The 5,911-nt window shown below is 33.4% G+C and overlaps 1 pseudogene; it reads right to left on the bottom strand.

Annotated features, from left to right (window-relative positions):
* Window positions 1-883: 883 nt before the first annotated feature.
* On the bottom strand, window positions 884-1,037 carry LOC123391233 (annotated as a pseudogene).
* Window positions 1,038-5,911: the final 4,874 nt, after the last annotated feature.

Here is a 5,911-nt window from a genome sequence, read left to right as displayed (position 1 = left end):
TAAGCTTTCAGCATGTTAATCATCTGCAGTTTGTGAGTGTGATTATTGAATTCACCTGGTAAGAGTAATTATATGCTTATATGTGTCAAGAGTGTGTTCATGTTACTTTCTGTGTTTCTTGATGTGCACAAGTCGATTTTATAATCTGTCCCCAAATTAAATAAGCCTGAATAGCCCTTTCTACGGAACAGAAAATGTAATCTATTTCGTCAAATAATCATATGTTTATTTTGAAATATACTGCTTTATCTAAAACAGTTCTCTATTTCAAGAATAGGGTTAAGCACCGGGGCACCTGGGTGGCTCAATGGTTGGGCCTCTGCCTTTGGCTTGGGTCATGATCTCAGGGTCGTGGGATCAAGCCCGGTGTCGGGCTCTCTGCTTGGTGGGGAGCCTGCTTCCCCCTTTCTCTCTGCCTGCCTCTCTACATACTTGTAATCTGTCTCTCCCTCTGTCAAGTAAATAAATAAATAAAAATCTTTAAAAAAAAAAAAAAAAAGAATAGGGTTAAGCACCTTGACTAGCTATTTTCCTTTTTTTTTTTAAGACTATTTTTAAGAACAGTTTTACATTCCCAGCAAACTTAAGTAGAAGTTATAGAGATTTCCAATGTATCTCCTGTCTCAACACATTTATAACCTCCCACACAATCAACATCTCCCAATTTGTTACAACTGATAAATGTATGTTGACTCAACATAATCACCTGAAATCCACAATTTTCATTAGGCTCATTCTCTAGGTTATACATTCTATGAATTTGGACAAAAAATAAAATGAAATATCTCCACCATTATATTATGATGCCTAGTATTTTCCCTGACATTAAAATCCTCTATCCTCCCATCCTATTCCTCCTCTATTCCCAGTCCTGGAAACCATGACCTTCTTAGGGCTCCCATAGTTTTCCCTTAACTGGTATGTCACAGAGTTGGAATCAAGAGAATATGGTAATTTCAGATTGACTTCTTTTCAATTAGCAATAATTGCGCCTCGGATAAACCTCATTGGCTATGATACTGCCACTGCGCAAAGCTTCAGATTGACTTCTTTTATTTGGTAATATGGATTTAAGTTTCCTTCATGTCTTTTCCTGGCTTGATAGGTTTTGTTTTATTTTGTTTTGTTTTGTTTTTTGTGGGTTTTTGTTTTTTTGTTCTGTTTTGTTTGTTTTGTTTTTTTAGTGCTGAATAATATTTCAGCATCTATATATACTACACTTTATCGATCCGTTCACCACTAAAGATTTCCGTTGCTTTCAAGTTTTGGCACTTATGAGTAAAGCTGCTAAAAATAAATATCCATTAGCTGGTTTTTTTTTTTTTTTTTTTTTTTGTGGACATCAATTTTGAACTCATTTATGTAACCATCAAGGAATGCAATTCCTGGATCATATGGTAAAGGTATGTTAGTTTTGTAAAAAAATGCCAAACTATCTTCCACAATAGCCATGCCATCCATTTTGCATTTTTCCCAGCAGTGTATGAGAATTTCTGTAGTCCCACATCCTCTCCAGCATTTAGTATGATCAGTGTTCCAAATTATGGCCATTCTAATAGGTGTGTAATAATATGATATTGTGGCTTCAGTTTGCATATATCTGATGACATGTGAGCTGAAACATCTTTTGATATGCTTATTTGCCATCTATATTTCTTTTTTGATAAAGTGTCTGTTCAGGTCTTCAGCCATTTTCAGTTTTTTCTTTTCTTTTATTTATTTTATTTTAATTTTTTTCCTGCTGAGTTTTAAAAGTTCTTTGTAAATTTCAAATTATAGCTCTTTATCAGGTGTGTCTTTTGGAAATATTTTCTCCCACTGTGTGTTTTGCTTTCTCATGCTGTTAACAGTAGCTTTCACAGCAGACATTATTCAATTTCATTTTAAGGAAGTCAAGTTTATCAATTTTTTTTTTTAATAATAGAACACGCTGTTGGCATTATATCTAAAAGTCATTGCCATACCCAAGGTCATCTAGGTTTTCTCCTGTTACCTTCTAGGAGTTCTGTAGTTTTGTATTTTACATTTAAGTCTGTGGCCCATTTTGAGTTAACATTTGTGAAGAATATAAACTCTGTGTCTAGATTTTTTTTTTTTCCTCTGTGAATGCCCAGTTGGTGCAGCACCATATTAGAAAAGATGATCTTTTTGCTTCTTTGTAAAAAATCTGTTGACTATATTCATGAAAATGTGCTCTGGGCCCTCTGTTCTGTTCTATTGATCTGTGCATTCTTTTATCTATAACACACTGTCTTGATTAGTATAGCTTATAATAAGTCTTGAAGTCTGGTAGTGTCATTCCTCAGCTTTATCTTCTCCTTCAGTATTGTGTTAGCTTTTTTAGTCCTGGGTCTTTTGCCTCTCCATATACATTTTAAAGTCAAATTGTCAATACCCACAAAATAACTTGCCAAGATTTTGATTAGGATTGCATTGATCAAGATCAAGTTTAGAAGAACTCACAGTTTAACAGTATTTGGTCTTCCTATGTATGAACATGGGTTATCTCTGCATTTACTTACTTATGATTTATTTTAACAAAATTTTGTAGTTAATGCAGATCTTATACTTATTTTGTTAGATTTAAAACAAGTGTTTCATTTTTGGTGGTACTAATATAAATGATATTGTGTTTTTACTTTCAGATTCTACTTGTTCATTGCTGGTATATGAAAAAGCAATTGACTTGTGTATATTAACCTCATATCCTGAAGCCTTGTTATAAATACTATCGGTTTCAGGCTGATTTCTTTTTAATTATGGAATCCCAAATTCATACAATTATTTTCTCCCAGATTAAGTAGAAAATATTTGGCATCTAGAGCTCTCTAACTTTACAACTTCCTCTGAAAATTAAATGTAAAGGGAACTGAAAACTAATTCATTAAAATACTGACTTTTAGCCAGATTTCAGTTAAGCCAACCCTGGGGCCAGTTCAGCAGTACATTTCTTGGATGCTTTCACATATAACACTGTGAGTCTTATGCAGCCAGTAAATCAATTGAAAATCAATGAATTGTTATAAATATTAGAATGAAGTGTTGGGATTAAAAATAATACTATAAACAATCAGAATATAAATAAGTAAGAATATTAGACACATTTGGATAGCTCCCAATTTTTTCCTCATTTATCAGAGATAAATATTTTCCTTTATTCAAGTTTCAGATAAATGAATTTAAAGTGCAATGAATCAAAGAAGGAGAGATTCACAGAATTTTGGGGAAGGATACGAACAGAGGGATTGTCTTTGCTGTCCTTTAGTTTCTCCATTGTGCTCTTACTTGGTGTCTTGCTGTGGCTTTATTTTAATATGTAGTTTTCAAGCTTCTGCTGTCATCATTTTAGGTTTGACATTATAGGTAACAGTCTAGATTTAGAAGAATGTAAATACAAAGCAAAATGCGAAAACATGAATATAAGCTAAAGAGGCTAATTTGGGAAGGAGTTACATTTCCATATATCTACCAGCCTTTACCTTGGGGCATGTCATTATTTGCAATCACATTCTAGAATTACTACTTAATAATTACTTTAATTTTTGTTAATAAATAGTTAACACTATAACAGTACTATTGTACACCACAGGAAAATGTAGCATTATATGTTTCAACCATAAATTTTTTCCGTTAATGGAAAAGACAAAATTTTTTCAAGTGATGGGAATATTTTTTCTTTTTTTTAAGATTTCATTTATTTATTTGACAGAGATCACAAGTAGGCAGAGAGGGAGGCAGAGAGAGAGAGGAGGAAGCAGGCTCCCCCCCAGGCAGAGAGCCCAAAGCGGGGCTTGATCCCAGCATCCTGGGACCACAACCTGAGCCAAAGGCAGAGGCCTTAACACACTGAGCCACCCAGGCACCCCAACTTGTTTTTCTTTTTTAACATTACATAGTTGTCTGTACTTTGAGAAGTTCTGGTTTTATCCCTTATATATACTAATATAAAATGTCTTTATTATGGAAAAAGAAAACATTCTATTGCTATAATTTATCCAGCTACTGAGACCTGCAGCTTATATTATTATCATTATTGATGTCTACATTCTATAGGAGATCAAATGTGCTTGCATTTAATTATATTTTTATGAAAATGATTTTTTTAATTTTTTATTTTTATAAACATATATTTTTATCCCCAGGGGTACAAGTCTGTGAATTGCCAGGTTTACACACTTCACAGCACTCACCAAAGCACATACCCTCCCCAATGTCCATAATCCCACCCCCTTCTCCCAAACCCCCTCGCCCCAGCAACCCTCAGTTTGTTTTGTGAGATTAAGAGTCACTTAATGTTTGTCTCCCTCCCTATCCCATCTTGTTTCATTGATTCTTCTCCTACCCACTTAAGCCCCCATGTTGCATCACCACTTCCTCATATCAGGGAGCATAAGTGTTATACAAATGAAAAATGCTTTCAAAGATACTTATAATTTTGTTATTTACTCAAATTTAAAACCTCTATATGCTATACTAATTTTATATCTCAGAATAACAAATCACTACAAGCTCAACACTTAATACATTTTTTTCACTGTTTCTGAAGGTAGGGAAATAAGACATGGGTTGGCTGGGTATTCTACTAAAGTCTTATCAGACATGTATCACATACAGTGTGGGCTGGGGCTGTGATCTCATCTACTGTTTGTGTTCCTTAAGCTCATTTAGTTGTTGGCAAAAGTCATTTCCTTGCAGTTGTCAGAACAAAGTCTCCATTATTTTTTTCCTTTTGTCTGACTGCAAAGGGTCACTCTTAGTTCCTAGACCTAGTTGCCTGAATCTCTCACAAAGTGACAGCTTACTTCTTTGAACATAGAATCTCTTCCCTGTCTGGTATGATGGACAGTCTTTGTGACATAATCATCGGGATGACTATACCATCATTTTTGTCATAAAAGCTAATAATCAAGGTTCTTCTATGCCATTATATTCACATATTGTCCTCATATTCAAGAGGAGGAAATTATGCAAAGTATATACACCAGAGGAGAAAAATCCCAGCACCACCTTAGAAGTCTGTCTTTTTTTTTTTTTTTAGAAGTCTGTCTTTTTATATGGCTCAAGATGAATATTTTTGCATAGAAGGTGAGGATCATAGCTGTCTAAATTAATGAGATAATCTTTAAAATCCTCCCTGAAAAGAAGTTTTAAACATTTTAGGGATATTATTTCACATTACATTTGGATATATTATTGTATCTTAATCTATTAAGCATCTACATAAAAGAAATTGAGCAGTAGTGTACCTGAAGTTGCTCTATTTTTCATGGACTACACAATGCAGATAAAGTGAATTAAAAAGAATATGTGAATAGGGTTATTTGTCCTTACTTTTCATAAAAATGAAATGCTTTCCTAAATTCCTATGGCAGAATCTGACTGTGTCTTTTTCTAAACCCTCTGCAATGGAGTATATTTAAAATTCTTTTGTGGTATCAAATCCCAGCTGCCTGAAACCACCTGCCTTCACAGAAGAGACCTCAGATGAATGAGATACATGAAAGCAACGTTGTGTTACAAAATATGGCAATAATTTTAATGTGAAATGATCCCAAACTATCAACCCAATATATATAGAACATATGAACATATATATATATATATGAACCCAATATATATAGAACCCAATAATATAGAACATATGAAAATACTGTAAAAGACAACAAAAAAGCACTTGTTAATATGTAGATACTATTATTTCATGCTATTCCAAGTGTAAAGAATTATATATTTCAATTTTGTATTGCTTTTATTTAAGAGGATACAATTACTGTTTCATAATGCCGAAAATTGACTAAAACTATGTGACTATCAAAATAAAACCAGTTAATTAAGTATATGTATTATAATTAAATATCAGAGAGTATGTTCAAAGTGCCAGACCTCGTAACTAGAATGAATACTGCTGCCA

Source organism: Mustela putorius, unplaced genomic scaffold (genome assembly GCF_011764305.1).
Source record: "Mustela putorius furo isolate JIRA1106 unplaced genomic scaffold, ASM1176430v1.1 tig00000083_pilon_pilon_pilon, whole genome shotgun sequence".
Taxonomy (NCBI): Eukaryota; Metazoa; Chordata; class Mammalia; order Carnivora; family Mustelidae; genus Mustela; species Mustela putorius.
The sequence above is the reverse complement of the archived record's forward strand: the minus strand, read 5'-3'. Positions and strand labels throughout refer to the sequence as shown.